This window comes from Aedes aegypti, chromosome 2 (assembly GCF_002204515.2).
Source record: "Aedes aegypti strain LVP_AGWG chromosome 2, AaegL5.0 Primary Assembly, whole genome shotgun sequence".
Lineage (NCBI taxonomy): Eukaryota > Metazoa > Arthropoda > Insecta > Diptera > Culicidae > Aedes > Aedes aegypti.
The window spans coordinates 384,302,305-384,324,160 of NC_035108.1; the positions used below are offsets into that span (position 1 = coordinate 384,302,305).

General features: G+C 36.2%; 1 protein-coding gene across 2 annotated transcripts in view; it reads left to right on the forward strand.

Annotated features, from left to right (window-relative positions):
- The first annotated feature begins 3,487 nt into the window (after positions 1–3,487).
- LOC5576030 (CD109 antigen) overlaps positions 3,488–21,856 on the forward strand; it is a 71,124-nt gene continuing 52,755 nt past the window's right edge. The window contains exons 1-2 of one of the 2 annotated variants that reach the window (XM_021846922.1): positions 3,488–3,535; positions 4,538–4,748. The gene's annotated coding sequence lies outside the window, so the exon portion shown is untranslated. Of the gene's footprint in view, positions 3,591–4,537; positions 4,749–21,856 lie in introns of both variants that reach the window. The other variant, XM_001655921.2, reaches the window with a different exon arrangement.

Below are 21,856 nucleotides of genomic sequence, written 5' to 3' on the forward strand. Positions count from 1 at the left end.
ATTTTAGATAGTAATGAATTATAATTTTATTCGCTATAGGAATTCTTGAAGATCTCTTCTATAAACCATCAATAAACTTAAAGGAAAATTTCCACTTTTCGAAATTGGGATTCATGAAATAAAATAATGACATGAAAAGTTTTTCGAAAAAATCTTAGTGGAACTGAATTTTCGTAAAGAGTTTTAATATATTCCACGGTAATTGAATCCAAAAATTATAACTGCAAAGCTATATCGACATTTTAAGGCGAAGTAGGCCGTCATTGCAATTTGTACGCGTCGTTGATGCTTGTTCCTAATTCATCTCACGATTTCGAATCAAAGAAAATCGGTTGGTTTTGCACTGACACAGTTGAATAAGTATCAGCATACTTTATGCATGTTAGTGCGTACATTGATACTTCAAGTCAATATAAACTATCAATACTGAGTATTATCACTTTGAAATGCAAGCTGAAAAGTCATCATTGTTGCCAAAACGAATGACGGGCTACGGGCCTTGAGATAATTACATTCCGTTGATTTTTCTTGCATATCACAATATACCGATTTGATACATCGCGTGGATGTTGTTAAGCTTACAAAAATGCGCATTTGCCCAATATTTCATGCAACGAATGATCTGGGAAAAGAACATCCAGCTTTGATTAAAACAACTCAAAATAACCTCCCATAAGAATGAAGTAAAAATGGAATAAAACCGCGGTTTGTGCAGACTTTTTTTCGTATTTATTCTACAGGGTGTCGACTACCTGAAAAAACCTGGAAAGTCAGGGAATGTCAGGGAATTCGATTTTTGACCTGGAAAGTCAGGGAAAGTCAGGGAATTTCACTAAAGGTCAGGGAAAAATATTCAATACTACAACACCAAACAAGTTGATTGAGAAGACGCTTTTATGCATATGAAAGTGAGATGTACTTTACTACCTATACTTATTCTTAGAATCCAAAATTTTCTGAAATGAAAAGCATCAACTGTGCTCTCTGAACAATTTCTTCAAAGTTGGCGTAGCTTGCTTTATTAATATTTAATTCTAAAGTTTGCTAGATCAAATCATTGTCTTCTCTTCAAAATCTTGAGGAAAAATGGAACTCACTTCATCAAATCATGTGAATCTTTAATAGTTAGCCCAAAATATCCAAGTTAAACTGATAATACGAAATATAGAGAACAACCAATGAAGATTCTCGTGTTTAGGTGAAGATGAAAACCGTATCTCAAAATTTCAAGAGCACAAATCTGCTAGACATAATTCCTTATTTTGTTATTATGTCGTTTCTGGAATCAATAAAGATAATACCGCAAAGTGCTGTTATATTGATATTTGTCCATTTTGCTATCTATTTCAATTATGATTTTTCAATTTCAATTTTCCAGGATTTCATGAAAATATCGTGAATTCCAAGCGTTACTTCAGGATTTTATTCAGGAGCTTACTTACATATATGTCCAGTTTGATTTTTGTTCTGAGAATATACAGGAAATTCTCCAAAAATTATGAAGATCATTATCTAAGATTTGTGAATCCATAAAATCCATGGAAGCAGAACTTTCAGGAATTTAATTTGAAGGAATCTGATCGATAATTATTTGATAGTTTGTGTGATTACTTGGAAGGTTAGTAGGACATCTTCCCGTAGATCGAGCTAAAATAAAAAGGTTAATTTAAATCCTTTTTTTAATTGTTTGTAAGAACAATATGTGTTATGTCTATTATTTATTAGTTCATTTCATTCATTTCGCCATGATTTATTTGGTTTTTCGATAGTTTTGTACCATTTTTTCACCAGCTCTAAAAAAAACTCGTTTATTTGTGGAATCTGCGTCGATATTGATCATTGATTACTTGGTTTTGAGAATATTCCGAAATGCTTTGAGCAGGCAATGGACATGCCCTATATCAACTGCAGCGATTTGCAGTAGACAGGATGTCCCGGGCCCGATCTATCTGACAAGCCAATCGAGCCCTCTGTCACCATAGAAGATGGTGTCTCCATCATGTCGATAGCCTGGCTTTGAGAGATCGACATCCCCTATATAGCTAAATACCTAAATACTCATCACTCAAAAATGGTTGCACCAATTTGCCTCATTTTTCACAACAGGCTCTTATCGAACTATAGTTAGAGCAAGTAACTGAACCGATTAATCTGGCATAATGGCACCCCTGCTCATGATAGAGACGAGCTGGACAGCAGGTGGGAAAATTGGGACACAATGCACCTGCTAATCCGTTCGTTCACAACAATAATTCTTTGTGATATTAAAGTGATTGGATAAAACATTTGAGCAGGTTCTGGGAGAAATATTAGAGGAGTTCCTGGACAAAGAAGTACTGGAGGAATACTTGGAAAAATACATTTAAGAATTTAAATTGGAATTTCTGAGATTTTTTTATTGAATTCCTTGATGATTTTTTCAAAGAAAGTTCTTTGACAATGGCTGTAATTTTACCTTAAAAATAAGTAGCCAAATTTCAGGAAAAAAGTCCTTCCAATAAAAAAGCATAGTAATGATCTTAATAGAGTGACGTCTTATGTATAAAAATGGTATAATCAGCTTGCGGAAGGTGTCCAAAAATGTCCTTTATGCCTGAAACTTGTGAAATTATATCTGAGGTAGTTCAACATCCGAATACATCGTTTTCTACAATTTTAAAAGTAACTTTTGCGATTGAAGGTTTCAATACGATCAGTAGATGACTCAGAATTTACTTAGCTTCTACTCAGCTTTTACTGCTTTATTATTACAAATTATCAAGTTTGAAAAGTGCATACCCATGTGCTCAGTTTTATCATATCAACTTTAAGAAAATTATCGTTAAAACTATTGCTCAGTTTATTCATACGACCTAAAACATAAACTCTGCCAAACAAACCAATCGACATGGCCAGGATTTTTTCTGGAAAACGACTGGAAGGTCAGGGAAAGTCAGGGAATTTTATTTTCAAAATTCGGTCGACACCCTGTTCTAGATATTTTGAGCATTTAATTTTACCATGGCGTTTCAACAGAAAAAATACCATTTTATGTTTAAAAATATGCAACGTGAACGCTTACGCACGGGGCTATCGATGCAATTGGATTGAGGAGGAACAAAACGCGCATCAAAAAGCGTGCATGATTAGTCAATCTTTTTTGGAATAGCAAATTTAAAAACTTCACGGTTCACGGTTCGTACCACTTCATCGTTCATTTTAGTTTATGGTTCTCTAACTCAATATCGAGTTACGGAATTTTGACTGTATTTCAAAAAAATTCAAACAAAGATCGATAGGTCAAAACAACAAGCATTATTCTTATTTCAATGCGAACATTTTCCTATCCGTTATATTTTTATAATGTATATATTGACAGACACCCTATTGCACAGCACAAAACATAAACATTCTCACATCTCATCGGACTCACCCATCATCATATCGTGAGCCAAAGCCGTTCACTTTCTCGCACAGCCGGTTGCCCGTTCGCTGTCTGTTGCCTCAGTCGGCGACGAGATTCCGTACGTAACGGTTTAGTTTATTTCTCCTGCGAGTTAGTATCGAGCCTTCGACGGCAGTGCCGTTGTTATTAGGCTACTGTTGCATCGGTAGACGCTTTTGTGTTGTGTTGTTATTCCCCGTATCGTAAACGCACACCGCTGACCAGAGCGGGAACGAAAAGGTGTGCGTTACTTTACGGTTGCAGGCTGCTCTCCTCGGAAACCGTGGAGCATTTTGGCCAGTTCTCGCGTAACAATTCAAAAGGGCCAATCCTCAGATCGTTGACTCTGAGAAAATTCGATTTGAATATTATTCACCACATTTTCGATTCCTATTTTTCAGTATTCAAATCAATCAATGTGATTTCTTGCTAGTTGAGTGACGATTCACTATTACTACATGCTAATAATCGATTTTATTCTGAAAACTGACAAATATGTGGAAAAAATGATGAGTTTAAATGCTTGGCCCATTTTCGATTTTCATCAAGGCATGGGCCTTTTTTATTGGCCAAAATAGAATTTTATTAGCGTGCTTGGCCCAAGGCTAGGCCTTTTCGGTTTTTAATGAATGAGCAAGAGAGAGTCATTGGCCTCTCATCATGCTAAGGCCAATGACAGTTTGCGAAATTTTCCGATTGTAGGCCCTCTTGATGGAGCGAGAACCAATCATTGGCCTTTTCGAGCGGGGGCCAATGAATGATTTGGAAAAAAGTGGTTATTGGCCGTTTTGAAAACCGAGTTTATAACGGTAAGTTTTATGATTATGTTGACAATGTTTGCATAGTTTGTGGGTGGTGGGAGATGCTATCGAATGGTATCAAAACCCGATTTGTTTACAATTTGATCATTGGCCCTTTAGAATTGTTACGCGAGAGTTCAGCATTGTTTTGAGAGTGTGTGGAGTGTGGCTTAAAATTTAAAATTCCCGTCTTGTGCGCCCGACGGTGATTCAGTGTGGTGGTAGTTAAGCCAGTGGTTAAGTCAAAAAGGCAGCTTGTGGTGTGGCTTAATATCGTGTAGTTACCAGCTATTAATTGTTTATCATTTACTAGCGATTTCGGTGGTGATTTCAAGACGCGGTAATCTTTTGGAAAGCTAAGTGCAGTGAGCAACCCGTAATGAGAGAAGAGCAAACAAAATTGGAAGAAGCTGGATCGAATTTAAGTGATTTCTAAAATAAGGGAGGTTCCCTTACGAGCTAGCTGAAGCGTGGATAACTTGGCCCCACTTTGGACAGACCCCGCAGCACACCAACACAAACAGGTAGGAGTGTTGATCATAAGGCAACATCTTTGCACTGTTTTTGAAATTTATGGATAGATCTCCACGTATCAACTCTGGGCGTTAACCAATGAAGCTGAAAATTTCAAAAATCAAATTCAACATTGAAGCACCCATATCAAATAAAAATGTATTGCAATAGATAAAACACTGTTTTTCTCCATTGATGCCACCTGTTGATTCATACACCTTTAGGGAGGTTTTCTCAAAAGAATGTTACCACAGGGGCGTGGATCACTCTCACATGCAAGTGAGAGGTGATCATGTTATGCTGAATTTATTGATATTTCAATTGAGAATCATTCTGTTTGCCGTTAAATTTTATGATATCATCAAGAGATTAGTTTTGAGTCTTGCTCTAATATCAAAGCAAAGTCAGTTTTCTATTCTATTCATTAGCTGTTGTAAACCTGACAGGTTGTGCATTTCAAAGGTAGCAGCATTACTCATGCTTCCACCAATACTTCGGTCCGATGCGGTGCGATCTTCTGATGGAAGTCAATTTGCACAACCACCTTGACCGATCACAATCATCTCATACGGACGGGCGATGGAACTGAACGCTAGCTGTGCTGTTAGATATCCACTTTTAAGGCGTATCCAATACCAATACCAAAGCTAAAGATTGATATTGTCTTCACTGAGAGAGATGGGTGGTAACGTCAGTAAAGATCAACAACATAAATACACGCAGCATTGGTACTTCTTGCCGACTGACGTAATTATGCTTATCGTGTCTCTCGAGGAATTTGGCGGTTATCGTTCATAAACTGGTTCTCGCGGATCGAATGTCACAAATTTGCCTTTTGCAAAAAATCCGCAATCCAAATTGGCATCCTATCAACGCTGTCTAATATAATTAATTATGTTTTTGTTTAAAAGCCATCATATTATAGAACAGGAGAGAAATTGTTATGTTATTTAAACTCATTAATACCTTTCTCATCTTCCGTTACGGACAGTCAAATAAACGTTTTTTTTTTAGGATTTTTAGACCTCCGTGGTCTTTTGATCATGCTAACGTTTTCAAATTTGTTTGGACCTCGCTCTGTAGCCACACACCCATCTTCCCGGTAGGATCACGCAATGTATGGAGGCGCACAGCTTAAATTTAAGATAAAAATCCAAATTAAAATTTTCAAATCAAATATGATGAAATATTTGATTCATCGGGAAATCACATGTAACTCATTGAACTTCTATATAAACTGTGTATTAGGCTGATACAAATATTAATTTTCTTTTATGTCCGAGACCACTTGGAAGGTACGAGGGGGGGGATAAAAATAAATAAGGAACAAAAAATTAAAAATGAAAAAAAAAGTTATTTTTTCGAATTTTTATTTTTAACGATAGTTGTTAAACTTTTTCCAATCGTCATCTGGATCATTATTTTACCTGGTTTTTACTCTAAAAATTAAAAAAACCTAACTGATGTCAAAAAAATGATGAATCTTTTTTTTTCTCCCCTTCAAAATTTTCGGATTTTTGAAGGGGGGGGTGACATAAAAGAAAATTAATATTTGTATCAGCCTTATTCAATAACATTTATTTGAATATAGGTTAAAGAAATTTTGGAGATTTTTTTGCATCAGAATTTTTTTTCTTCAGCTAACTAAACAAATTGTAATTTGTGTAAAAAATTGATAAAAGGGAATTTAAAATCCCAGTCAACAATGTTAGTAAACCATTTGTGTGATGTACTAATTACAATAAATAAAGAACTATGTAACATCAGGAGACAGGGGAACTAGCGTACTTTAGGATTAATGATTAGATTGTTGAACGGTAATATAGAGTAATAATTCTTCAAAGTTGTTTGGAAAGGTTATTGATGAACATCTGGCAAGGCCCTCGGATTCTTTCCACCATTCATAGTTGGCTAGAAAGCCAATTGACTAGATTCATACGCAGCCTACGTACAGTTGTTTTCAGAATAATAATAGTGAAAGCATATTTCCGTACAAAATGTTTAACATTTTTCATGCTGTCACCTTGTTTCGAAGTCGACTTAAAAATAAAAATATTGTTAAAATGTTGAGCTCCAGGTGAAATCGCACAAACTAATATTAGTTTTTGCTTTGAAAATGTTTGTTAAACAACAGTTTTGTAAAAACAGCTTGTTTGTCTGTTTGTAGCCAGGGTGCAAACTGTTGAAACAATTAGTAAAGAAAAAAAACTAGAATTGAAAATACAGCAGAAATTCCAATTAATAAAACTAGATTTTCGGAGGATTTTTATTTTATCAAATAGGTATATAAATAATTAGGTTTTCGCTAAAAATTTGCTTCCTTGCACCAGTAGTTGCCGTCGTGTTCCAATAGTGGATCAACTGAAGCTGTTTCTTAAATAAATGTAGAAAAATCCCAGAGCTGTTTGTGCTTGATTCGAAAGATTTTAATTGCTGATCCTAGGGAAATCCTAGGGAACTTCTACAACTGGAGCGCTAGCGCAACTAGGGGAAGGGGTGGTAAAATGAACACCTTAAGGAAATCATCTTGTATCTTAAAGAAAAACGAGAAATTTGTATAGGTCTATCGCACAACATCAAAAATAGGGATGTAATCTATAGCAGCGACATGGATTCAGACTAAAACAGCTTAATTTTCCCATATTTTCTTCGCTATCGAAAAGCGATGCAAATGTTCATTTTACCTGCACTATGTGGGTAAAATGAACATCGGTTGGTAGTAAAATGCACACCACGCAAAAAACGTGAGCAAAACAAATATTTCTGAAAATTTCCATTGCCCCACCGCAAAAACATCCATTAATGATTGTAACCCATTCAAAAAGAAATCTAAAGGTATCAGATTTGACATCATATCATAACGATATTCACCTCACTGAAAAACCTCAAGTCTTCCGAGCTTAAAGTTACGTCAGTTCTAATTTTCAAACGTGGTTTTCTAAAATCTTAGTTTTTGTTGATATTTTCACTTCAATTGACCTCCGTATCAACTCGAACACTCAGATTTATGCTCTAAATCGTCCGTGTGTGATAAAAAATCATCGAAATTTGTTTTTTCTCGGTAAAAGGAACGGTGTTCATTTTACCACCCCTGTTCACCACTTCCCCTACTGGAACACGTGTACCAATAGTGGCTCAAGCGATTTTACGCTCAAAAAAATTGTATCGCTTTTTTATGTTTTTCCCATTTACCTTGTAGAGGTTGAAATCTTTCTGTTGACAATAAAAGATCTCTGTTAAGGCTTTCCGTTATTATGTTATGATTTTTTATTGCTTAGGTAATACACTATTGGCACCGCCACCCTACTATTATTCAGAACAAATTCACCAGGTGTCTAACTTTTTAACAGATACTTCAAAGATTTTCATTAATATGTAGTTTTTGTGATCATGAAATTGAGCATAATTGAGCAGTTCTCTGTCAGAGTTTTGAGCCGATTGTCCGTAAGGAAACAAAAATACAGCATGCCAAATTTAAGCATTGTCCATGCAAATCGGCATTCAATACTATTTTCTGGACACACCTGTAGGTAATTTTTTTCAGGATTCCTATAAATATCTTCGTGTAATTTGTAATATCTTCGTGTATTTTTTTTAGAAATCTTTTGGAAACACAAGAAAAAATTATCAAATCTAGACAAATTCCATAAGAAAATAATTTATATTTGCCGAAAAGTCTGTCGAACTCCTGGTGAGATTCTTAGTTGGAAAATTTCTATATAATTTGTGAAAGCTCATTTTTAAATGTTTTTTAACGTTCAAGAATCTATCATCGACATCATTGCAACTTCAGAAACACTTTCAATCTCTTTTTTTAACTGAAATGTATTCTATGAAAACATGTTCTGAGTGTTTCAGTTAGAGAATACAGTAAACACAATTTGGAACGAAAAATTTGCTTTTTAAAATTCTAAAATAAATTATAGATTTTGCATTTTTATCGAACGCTTGTAAAGACTTGTGACTAGACTCTTGGATGATTTATATGTAGATCACTGCAGATTTGATGATCTGTGGTAAATTTCGGAGATGATGTCAACAGTAACAATTTCAATTTTATTCTAGATTTAACACACTGCTATTATGCACATCGATAAAACTGCACATAAAACTAATTTGACGACAAAAATCTCCCCGAAGCCATTATAAAGTTAAAAAATCATCAAAGTAAACAATCTATAGAAGATCAATGTTTGAAAAACTTTCAAATGACCTACTATGAGTTACGACTATTATTCAAAGTACCTCATAAAACGTCCAGGTCGTGATTAAACCTGTTCACGACCAAACCAAATAGCTGTCAAATTATCAACCCTACTCGTCATGGATCAGTATATAAAATCAGAATAAAAAAAATCAGAAATAAAATTGATTGCCTGAGACAAATACTGAAAGTGCAAAAAAGCACAATTTCACGCGTTAAAACTTTGTGCCGCGCTGGAAGTATAAAAAATATGACTTCTCAATGTTTCACGATAAACTATCAAAATTGCTATAGTGATTTCGGAATAGTAAGAACAATAATTTGTTGAATATTCGAATAAACAATGCGACATCCCAATGAATGTTTAATGGTTTATTTTTATTCGTCGGTTAAAATTTCAAGTTATACATAATTGAAAATCCCAATTATAAGCATTGAATTTAACTCAATTTTAAATTATAGTTTCCTTCCCACGAACTTATATGTACGTGTAAAGGATTTGATTTACAAGTTATTAAAATTCCGCAGTTGATCGATTCATTACCTGCTGGTGATAACCAATCGATCAAGTTTTCTGCTCAAACGGATGTCTGGTGCTCTTGAAAATTTGAGTTGTGGCTTCGATTCATCTTCACCTGATTCATCTTCAAGGCTGATCTTTCAAGATTTATTGACCCTTTAGAAAAAATAAAACCCATATTATTCAAGTATCGCAGAATTTTCTGGTAATCTGCTGTAATTTTGCTGGTAGATAAAAACACATTAATTTCAGTTAGATGATGATTATGTAGGCTGCCATCTATTGTAGCAAGTTATCTATCGGTAGCAATACAGGGGGACCCGTAAGCAGAGACACTTACGCGAAACCCGCAAGAGAAAAGGATTCTTCTTCCAGAAGTATGTTAACATAAACAGTCGAACAATCAAGCCCTTGCTTGTCATAAAGACCCAATAGATGAGAAGAAGAGCTCGCCCTTTTTCCACGAAATGTTATCAATACAAAGTTGAAAGTTTCACTTTTCCTATCCATCTCGCTCCAATCGGGTGCCCTGATAGTCCCACCCAACCCAAAATGCATATAAAATTGGAAATATAATCAAATGATACAATTCGTCACGAAAATATCTCACCGGTTTTTTATCCTTGTCTAGTATTTTGAAGCTGGTCATCAAAACTATGTCATCGAACTATTTCACTGTTATCTATGAAGTATAATTTGTGCAAGTTACTACGAAAACACATTAATTTCAGTTAGAATGTCCGATATTCAAAATGTTTAAATGTGATCCAAATAACCTCACAGAATTGACCGGAGAAGTGGTGGGGTTTCCATATTAAAATCTGTAATTTAATTTGAAGCAAAATATCTGTATTTCAAATCTGAATCCCTAAAATTTAGGTAGACATGAAAATTATTCGAGGAAATACCAATAATTTGTAACTACATTGAAAAATTGACACAACTTAGTTTAAATTTTAAGTTTTTTTGCACAAAAATCTGTATAATTTTGGAAGAAATCTGTATATCTGTGTTTTGTTTTCTATTTCAAAAAATCTGTAATACAGATTCTTGGTAAAACACTTGCACGGAATAATTTCATAACTCACATTAGTTATGGAATGCCCTATATGTATGCAAGTTTACACTAAATAAAACTGTTGGAATTTATTAAAATCGATAGTACGTTTTTTGCTATTTCGTTACAATTCATTTAGATATGTTTATCAAATACAAGTCACCATAGAAACACCGGTAAATCTGATCAACGATTCTGCGCTGTCCATTTCGTTTTGTGGAACCTTGAAATGAAATAAAACTTCTTCTTACCCTCCCACGTGATTCGTAACCAATCACAGATATCCTAATGAATCGTCTTCTCACATCCTTCCACCTTTTGTTGGCTTTCAACACAATTCCTAGAACGAAACGGTTTCCTGTTCACCACACGAAAGAATTCCGTTTCACACCGGATTGACTGCTTCAGGAACTTTTCGAAATCATACCGAAATAGAAAACTAATAGAATATAGCGTCTACGACGGAAACCGCTCGTCTCCGGCGGCTGCACGATAATAGACCAATCAATAATGGTGTAAGGCTGATTAATGTTCTTTCGACAGGTAATAATAGATGAAGTGACATATGTATATAACGTAATGCAAAAAAATGAGAAACTTGTCATAATTCTTTCTCTATGGAATGATTTCTGTTTTGTATGGAAAAACTTTTTGTCTGGTAAGGACTAGGATACACATTTATGGACGGTACCCCACCTGCTCCAGGTGACTTCCACTGAAAAGGATTGGTTCAATTGTTTCCACTTTTTGCAACGTAACGGTTTGTTAAAGGAATCCACCCGTGCATGTTATCAGCAACTGTTTATCAATATCTGCGGCGTTATTACTCACTCCGCAGGATATAGTTTTACAATCTCACTTTCAATTGAGGCGCCAGCCGTTTCGACTTTATTATTGTTAGAACCAGGCAGACGTTCGTTTGCAGTGGGTAGGAGTTGTAGAACGGTTTTCGATGTTTTGCACTTTTCCACAGGTCAGACCAGGAATGGCCCTTGGTCGGTCAACGTACGCCGCAGGCATGGACTCTTGGCGTGACGTATGCAGAAAAAGTAAAAGAAACTGTACAAAACTGAAAGGGACTCGAATGACTAATTAAGCTCGTGCATTCCCCCTTCTTCGATTTCTGCATGATGTAGGGAGGACTAGTCCCGGTCTGGCAAATGCGATAATGGAAATATGCATACATGTAGAAACGTTAGTTTTTGTTTTGACTCTATCCCAATGCAGGAAACTTTTCATGCATTTATGCATCAGAAGAAATTGTAAAGTCAAATTTTGGCATGAAATGGTGTTTTTGATACTATCGAGCAGTTACAAAAATTTTCGAAGATTACTCTCCATAGAAGTGTTTAATAGAACAATATCATGTATAATATTCACACTAGGGATTACATTGCTTTTGCTATATATCGATCCAGGGTGTACGATACCTCAACTTATAGACTTTCAGGTTCATTACATTAATTAAGTTTTATTACGTTGATAAAACTACAGCATGGTGTTCTAATTGAATCTGATGTACACTTCTGACAGAATTCTGAGAATAATTTTCATAATGTCGTTTATTTGTTTGTTGTCGTTTTATTGTTACAAAATCCTATGCACGGTTTTTAATAGACTCTCGGGCTCGATATTAACGTGATCTTGAGCACAATCCTCATAAAATTATGAAAACTATTTTAAAGAAACTTAAGCAGCATATTCAGCATCAATTCACTCATTCAGAAGAATAACAGTAAGGCTGACGAAAATGTTTAGATGCCTTGTACACTCATAAAATTTAGCCTGCATCAAATATCGAATTGGTCCGCAGTTCAAAATGGTTGGACGGACCTACCTTACACAATTTACTGATTCAATTCTGGATGGAGTCCTAAATCAAAACAATTGGTGGAAATTCTAAGGAAATATTGACGAACAATCAGCAGATACATTCCGGGAAACTTCTTATACAATCTCTGCCTAACCCTGTAAAATTTTTGGAAGAATTTCTGGAGACTATAGCAATATTTCTAAATAAATACTTGAGAACTCCCAAAAAAGATTTTGGAAAAATACTTTCCATGATACAATTAATGGATGTATTCCTGACGAAATCTTTGGAGTAGTATCTGAATAAATATTGTATGAATTTCTCAAGAATTCAAAACAATATCATGAAGAAAATACATAGAGTAACGTCCAACTTAGTGTCACGAGGAACACCAAAATTATTTTTTATTAATATTCCATGTAAAATGTATGGTACAATTTCCTGAGGAATCGTCATTGAACCTTTTGCAGTAGTTCCTAGTATCTGTTGGGTTTCTTTTTAATTATTGTTTGGTTTTTTTGTTTTGGTTTTCTTGACCTCTTTATTCCATAACAAGACCACATAGCTGCGAATATTATTCTCAGTGCAACTTTGATCATGGAGAGAATACAATCATTTCATTAATGAACAAACAAATTTAAAACGCTCCTGAAAGCTTTCTGAAGTATAAATGCCTATAAGAATTTATTCAAGGGTTTATTCAGATCCATGCCGACATTTGACAAGCCAGCGCATATTTCCTATATCGCACACCCTACAACAAAACACCCCACAAGATTTCACCCTCTTGGGATACAAACTTCTGTGGTTACGTTCGAAACCATATACCGATTCAAACTCGTCATTATTTTCCATATTCTTCCGAAAAATGGGACACTTCTGTGGCAGCCTGATCGAGCTCTCAGATAAGTCATTAGCGACCACACGGGAAATGGTGAACATTGAAACGACCATCAAGGATCGGACAGTTGGTCGAGTCTCACCATGAGGGACAACGAAAGGAACTGCAAGGCGCTGATTAAGGATCGTAATTTATGGAGAAATACACGGGTCCCGGCATGAATAAGCGGTTTTGTTGTATGTTTTGTGTCTGAATAAAGTGATGGTCGGATAAGCATCTAATCAAAATTATAATAGGTACTATACAAAGCGTCTTACCAAAAACCGGGGAAGGGAATCAATTTTAATGATTGTTATTTTGTTTGAAAAGAGGAATATGTTAGCAAACTAAATTCGATTTGCAATGCCCAATTTGATATGCAAATTTCAGTGGAAATGCATTCACCTAAACCAGCGGTCTATAACCCGACCTCATTTATCATGAACTTGAATTCGAGCAGAACGTTTCAGGCTCAAATAACCGCACCGATCGGCATTGACCATATGACTACGTATAACTGAGGGTCCTTTCATTAATTACGTAAGGAGTTATGCGAAAAAAGGTTGTGGGATTCCTTACGAATCGTACATGTTTTTGATTGCCATGCAATACACCTCGCTGTAAAGTGAGGGTTGAAAAATCTTCACCATTATCTAACGTAATTAATGGACTACCCCTTATACGACTGAACCCATAGCTATGCCGCTGCACCGTTCGCAAGTCTTTTGAAAGCTAATTACGCTCTCACTGGCCCATATCCGAACCCAAAAACGGTGGCCTCAAATTACACTGGAACTTGTGTGCGGCGACTAAGGCTTTACTTCTAATTACCATTATCATTAAACGGTACATTGTCTCCTTTCGTCCTTGGAGCTCGGAGTCGAAGGCGAGGCTTCTTCTCCATCTGGTTCACACTGACTGTAAGGATCAAGTTTCGCGTTGGCCCGTTAAATTTGGCTTCGTTCTACCCGTGTTTTATGGAGTTTATTCTAAATTTTTCTCAGTGTTGTCTTGACAGGCTTTGAGTGACATGCATAAATGAAATGAAAATAGAAACAGAAGAAAGAATGTTAGCTGCACGAGACTTAGAACGATGGTTCTGTCGCTCTGTGCGTGTCAGGTCGTCGATGCGTTTGACACATCCATTTGTAGAATTTGGAATGAGATTCGTGTTGCTCGCGTGTAAGCAATGTCTACCTGCCGAGTTGATTTTCCGGTAATGACAATTGCAAAAAATGTGTTTTCTGCTTCAGAAGGGGAGTAAATGTTGAAGTCTTAATAGCGCAGTAATCTGTGAAACAGACTCTATTGTAATTGTAATTTATTTATCATACGTGCGCCTATCAGTTTTACATTACATACATTTTTAATTTATTTTTACAGATCCTGCCATACATTTTTTTAAACAGGATCGCGAGTGCGTTGAAATCGCCTTCTCCTAACGTTTTAAAGACGAATCAAGAGTTTAAGATCATAGTCTATAAACACGAATTCGTATTTTACTTCACATTTTGGTATTGTAATGCTCCTTACTTCATAAATTCAATTTGTTACAGTTTCGAGAGCATTGTCAATATCAAGTGTTGTTTGCGAAGATATATTAACATCAAGATTACTATCAATGTATGTTTCATATGTATTCCAGTCGACTCGAAAATAATTGAAAATGGAGGTGAGAGAATTGAGAATCGCTTTATGGGACATTTGAAATGTAACAGGGACATGACCAGAATCAAAATTAGCATGAGAAACCAGTTGGCTACAAAGTTGACTCGAGTCGGTTAAGACCAAATCACTAGTACACTCATTAATAACTGCTAGGGTAAAAGCACCGGTTTTGGCCAGCCTAAAAAAAAATGTCAATAAAAATTGTATGAGAAGCCGTATTTATTCTACAAATATGTTAAATCCATGCTTTCAATCCATATTATGTGTTTAAAATATCGAAACTGAGCTATAGCCATTATTTCCATATGAAAATATCGTTGGTCAATATAAGCCACCAGAACCAGTTTCGGCTATAGACTTAACTTCGGTTCCTAAATTGGTCAACCACATAGATTTCTTATGAGTGTGGTCAAAATAGAACCATGGCCAAAATAGGTGTATGGGAGCTAAAATTATAAAGAAAATTAGTTGTTTTTCATTTTTTTTTGAATCAATTCGGACGAGTAAATGAATGTAGCTCTATCATATGAATGTGATCTACGGATCACAAAAAGTTTCATGCTGATTGGCTATGTAAAACGGTGTATAATCCACTATGGCCACAACTGGATTATGGCCAAAACCGGTGCTTCTACCCTATATGTATGTTATTGGCTGCTAGAAAATTTAACAGCTCCTCTTTACCATTCAAAAAACGAGCATTTCAATTCAAAATACTGAAAAAATATATGGATTTCTTAGAGAAACGTAATCCAATAACAGTTGTATAAGTAAATGTTACTTATACCACATTGTTCAGTTAAAAAATCAAAATCAGAGGGAGACATATACTATAAGTAAGTACATTTTCTGTTGGGATTTTCCGTTGATGAAGAGGCGGAATAGATGTTACGCTGACATAGGCATGGGTATTTCTATTTGATTTGAAACAATTCGAACGGTTACCCGCAGGAAGAAAATTTTAAGAGGATTTGCTGAAATTACCCGCGACAACATTGGCATATGAATTTCCTTGGGTATTTCGATTCAAATTTTAAAGTTTCGAATGATTATCCGACGAAAGAAAATTAGCTTTTGAAAGAGCATAATTATATTTTACGTGATGGGCACGTAAGCGATCGGTCAATAAAAAATAAAAAATGTTGGAGATTCTGCCAGGAGAATTCCAGCTAAGAAAATCGTTGCCGTTCATCTCCCTGGTATGAGCCTCCATGAATGGTTTGCGCTAAGGGCCATCCCAAAAATTAGACTTATGATTGCCACCGCAAGTTGCGCATACAAACTTTTTGGTATTTTCCTCCACCTTAACGTGAGAAGAACCTTCGAGACGACTTTGAACTTTCAGTTTTGTCGTCATAAGTAAAAAAATTTGCTTCTTCTCTTCAAGATGTTTGAGAAGAAGTTCGCGATCTTTAAGGTGAAGATGAATCGAAGACAAACCTCAAATTTTCAAGAGCACGAATCTGGAGAACCGAACATCCGTTTAAACTGAAAACTTAATCGATTGATCACTCGCTGGTGGCGCTCAAACGGGTGTATGGTTCTCCAGATGTGTTCTCTTGAAAATTTGAGGTTTGGCTTTGATTCATCTTCACCAAGCTTCCGAATTCTCACTCACTCTCACGATGATGGATTTCTCCATCACCAAAAAAAAAGCTGCCTTGCGAAATTATCCGTCTACAAAACAAAGCGAAAATAGATAATGGCACAACTCCACAGCTGTGAGAATTTTATTTTATCATTCTCCTCTCCATGGAGAACTTTTTATGTGTCCATCGCCGCAAGCTGCAGTTGCTCTTATGCATCAAATTAACTGCTGCTTTCGTCAAGTTGATGTGGTAGCATGGATAGCGTGCACGCATCGCGGCTGTTTTTAGCAATGTTGTAGATTCGAATCCCGTCGGCGGCACCAGTTTTTGTTTATCCACATAGTGATAATTCTCGGGAGAAGTTGGTGAGCGAAAATATGATGGGGTGAAAAAGAAATTATCCCAGGAGTGGAAAGATTTTCGGTTATCCTCCATCGTAACTCTAGGGAAAATAAGTGTGAGCGAAAAAAGATATTCACGTGAGGAAGCGAAAAAGCATTCTCCTTACCCCTAATGGAGTTCAAGAGGCTGCATCGATTTGGTGTTCGAAAAATTTGTCTAAACACGGTGTCTCTGGTAGAAAACATTAATATAAAAAAATCAGTATGGATGAAACACCCACCAAATGAAAGCTTAGGCTTTCCCCTTTCATTTGAGACCGGTTTGAAAATGTTCTATCGGGGGGTCCTGAACATTTTTTTTTTTATTTTAGTAAGAGATACGTACCATAGGTGATCTTCTTCCACCAATAGTATGATACAATGAATCGCTTGTACCATATGATGACAACTCAATAGAACCGTAGAAGGCCATGACAAATATTTCTGGACAAACATTTGAAAAGGGCTGGAGAGGTCTTGAGCCTTTTTTCAGAAACGTTGCTGTTGAGCCCTTTTTAGTTCGCCCATGCAAACTAACACCACTATCAGAAAGATTAGTGTTAGCTCTTCCTGATAGTAGTATTGGTAAGCGTGATCGAGTTGAATTGGGCTCAACAGCGTCTTACAAAGACATCTGTTTGTTCAGATTTCCATAAAATAAGCTTGTTTTTGTTTTGGCAGTGTTGCTGTTCAGTTGATTATAAATTCAGTAAATGGTAAAATTGTATATCTTTAATCAAAATTTATTCATTTATACAAAACTAATTCATTGTTTTGGGTCAACATTTTGGTTTGCTGATTAGAGGCATGCCTGTTAATAATTACAATAAATATATCCCAATTCCACACCTAATAATAAATATATATATTTACACTACACTCTGTCAGGAGACCTGAAACATGAAACCGAAAAGCCATGAAGACAATCGTTCGAAGATTTGCGTATTGTGTTTAAAGAATTTGTGTCTGCAACCGTGTCTGCAATAGTGGTTGATATTATTGAACAGCACATTCTTCACGACATCAGGATTACAGTATGGTATTGTCCTACAAAAATATGTCGAGCTTGCACGTTTATTCGTTCAGTAACCAGTTCAAACTTTTGAATATAGCACCGTATAAATATAAATACAATTTAAAACCTACCACTCGAAGCATGTAATGATGTGAGAACAACAATCTCACCAAAACTGAAGGGAAAACGTGGTAGACACAGTAATGCAAAAAGTAAGTGCCAATTGAATTGGTTGGTTGTCGAATCTACACGGTTTACCACCCAACTGAGAATCTTATTCAACATCTGTGCAACCTAAAAAAAAACCATTTGTTCGCTGATGACTTGTTTTTGATTAAAAAAAAATTGATTTGAGCACCAGATGAGCGTTGCAGTTGAGCAGCTGTCTAAGAGGTTTGGATGTTGCAATGGCCCCAAACATCGCTTTGAAAATCAGCAGACCTAACCAATCAGTTCAGGGGTTTTTAGAGGTAACACATTTGCACTTTGATTTGAACGATAATGCAGAAACTGTAATAACGTAAATGTAAATGCATATAAATGCGTTCAAGGGCCTTCCTTAGCCGAGTGGTTAGAGTCCACGGCTACAAAGCAAAGTCATGCTGAAGGTGTCTGGGTTCGATTCCCGGTCGGTTCAGGATTTTTTCGTAAAGGAAAGTTCCTTGACTTCCCTGGACATAGAGTATCATCGTACCTGCCACACGAGATACGAATGCGAAAATGGCAACATTGGCAAAAAAAGCTCTCAGTTATTAACTGTGGAAGTGCTCATAAGCTGAGAAACAGGCTCTGTCCCAGTGAGGACGTTAATGCCAAGAAGAAGAAAGTTCAGGGGTTAGTTGATTATGTGACGTCCAAAAAGGGGGGTTGGCCTGGGCAGTTCGATCTGCAAGCGATGGAGAAGGGTCCTTTAATCATTTACCCTGTCGATTATCGAGCATTGGTGGAGTTTTGAAAATCGTCAATCTGGTTTTCGTAATAATGGGAGGTAGTTCAACATTTCCTTGCCCATACTGTACCACATAAAAAAGATTTATCCAATTTAGCTGGTCATCCACGAATACTTTGTCACATACGCGTCCGCGAAATGGAAAAGTCTCGGCTCGGACCATAAACTGGCGAAGCAGTTCTTCAATTGTATTTACTATCCACTGCTCGATGGATCACCCGACGAACAAATTGCCCACCACCTTCCTAGCATATGACACTAGGTGTTGTAAATCCAATTGACAAAAAAGTATAATACATTGATCCAAATTATGTCAAGGAATGGGTAAGCATCAGCAGTTTGATTGTGTGATTCATAAAGATGACCTTAAAATAATTCTTTTATCACAGGTGAGGATCATCAGTTGCTAACGCCACAACAAATGTGGATTCACCAGATGAAACTGTCAGAAGCTTTTGAAAAATCGGCATGTTTTGGAAGTGTAATGGGATTTAAGTTTGCTAGCAATTGTATTTTATCGTACTGTTCTGTAAATTATCTCTTTTAAATGAAAAAATGTATTTCAGGCGCTTGATCATTCTGATCAGGTACATAAAAGTTGTTTTCAAATGAGTCTGGATGATGATTTTGCAGAAAAGTTGAGAACTTTTCAAAAACGTGGATTGCTTTCCCAATAGCTCGAAGTTCCATATTTCCGCTATCATATTCCGGAGTTTTATGAAATCACAGGAAGTGGTTTGAGCAAATATGGGAAACAAGCCAGTGAAACCGTGCATTTCGATTTTAAAGTTGCTTGGAATCATGTTAAGGTTCCGGAGAACTCCGAAGCATATGATTGACAGCTTCTTTGAGCTGTAGTAATGTACAATAGTGAGCATTTGTAAGCCGTATTATCCGTATTTACTTTATCGATATGTAGTGTATATAATTGGTTTAAATAGAATGGTATAATGCTAAATCTAAATCCTTTTTATTAATTGGTTAACTATTCGTAGTAAAATTTCTCACCTACCTAGATAAGGCTACCTAGATAAGCATGAAAGAAAATGACTGTGTGAACCATAATTAAGAAATCAGTATTGAAAAAACGGCATTGTACTGTTTTGAAAAAAATGTTCATGACCCCCCGATAGAACATTTCCAAACAGGTCTCAAATGAAAGGGGAAAGCCTAAGCTTTCATATGGTGGATGTTTTAGCGATACTGATTTTTTTATATTAATGTTGTTCTACCAGAGACACCGTGAAAGCATCGAACTGGTTGCTCATTTCGATGCAATTATCAACATTTACCATATCACCATTGGAAGAAAGCGCGCATTCCGGAGAAAGGTCCTTACTTCAATTTTTGCCACGTTTAGTTTCAGTTTGAAACTCTACTTTTTTAAGGAAGTTGTGATTTCAGAGATTTACTCTTCCTTTTGTTCGTGGTTGCAATCATGTTTAGTGAATGAATGGAAGAAGCTGTATCTTTTTAAGAGGTTTTTCACAAGACGGTCTCCAAGAAGGATTACCACCGCTAGTTTTCGCTAACGTGTCGAACGGAAAATGGTAGGCACGGATTCCAAACAAGGATCGGAAAGGGATCATTAGTAAAAAAAGTGCTGAAAAGTACTGTTTTTTAGCACTGATAAGTACTGTTTTATTGCTTCAGGTAATTACAAAAAAAATCTGAGAGCAGAAAGAATTTGTGTACGCACAGTAAGAAAGTACGATGCAAGAAGATACTGATTTGTTAAACTGGTTAATGAAACTGTAAATTCACTGCCTATTGAATTTATCCAACATCAAATATATTCGTTCTATGTTAACGCAAAATCTTTTTTTAGGTCTGACATCGTATTGATCGAATTGATAGCGACTGTTCGTTACAGCTATCTATCAACACTTGCACAACTGACCGAAGAATTCGTTTGACATTTGCCATCGATTTCCTCTTTGAAGTTTCCATTCATTGAAGTTGACCTCTGGGTTGATTTTCCAATTTTCATTGATCCCTTTTTGCTGAAACGATTGCCAGTTAAATTCCCACCACCAGATATCCCCAAAGAGGCACGCTCCCAGAATAAGCTAAAACATATTTATTTTCCTTGCACTAAATTGGAAAACTGCTCCGATGCCAAAGAAGAACGCGATGACGGCGGCCAAAGAAAAAAACAACAACAGATCTTCTCTGCCGTGAAGATCGAACCGCTTGAAACATGCTCACCACGCTTAGTGCGGTTATCGGCATTGATCCCGGCTTCGTGCCTGTATGTTTTTCTTCCTAAACGCCAGAGAAAACACAGATCCAAATCAGACTTCAGCACGCCGCTGTTCGATGTTTGACTTGGTCTTGAGTGTGTTTTTCCTCAATTTTTTTTTCTCGATTGGATTTTAATTTGTTTTCGATTTGGATAATCGCTGCTCAACGCAACGTGTGCGGTTGGCTTACACCAGAAGTCAGAACTGACTGACTGGATCAGTCTGAGAAAATCATATTTGTTCATCTGGTAGGATACACGATCGACAGAGAACGTCCAAACTGTTGTTTGATTGATTTCCTAGTGAATGAGGCATTGATATATCGTATTAAGAGAACTTGCCTGATGTTACTGTCAATGAGAAACTTGACGGCCAACGAAAATGTATCCCTCGAGAATTTTTATCCAATAAATCACTGAACGAATTTTTCGGTGGTTTTCAATGGTAGGTGAAGAATGTTGCTTGAGAAGCATCACGGGGGAACACGAGTGCATTCTAATCTGCGGTCTACTCTTAGAGTCTAGACATCGTCGAGCTAATTGTATGTGGATGCATTTTCGACTACATTTGTGTAGGATCGTGGTCTGACATTCTGGGCTATTTTTGGACTTTGACAATTCTGACCATCTACGAAGCATGTTTGAAATTCTGTCTAATGGTGTTTGATTTCGATTTGGTTTCAATGATAATGTTTAGATTGCTGTTCTCTAAAACGTGTTTATATTAGGTTTTTTTATTTAAATTTTCATTATGGTTTTGAATCAATTGAGACCCATTCATAAGATTTCGACTGAAAAGTAC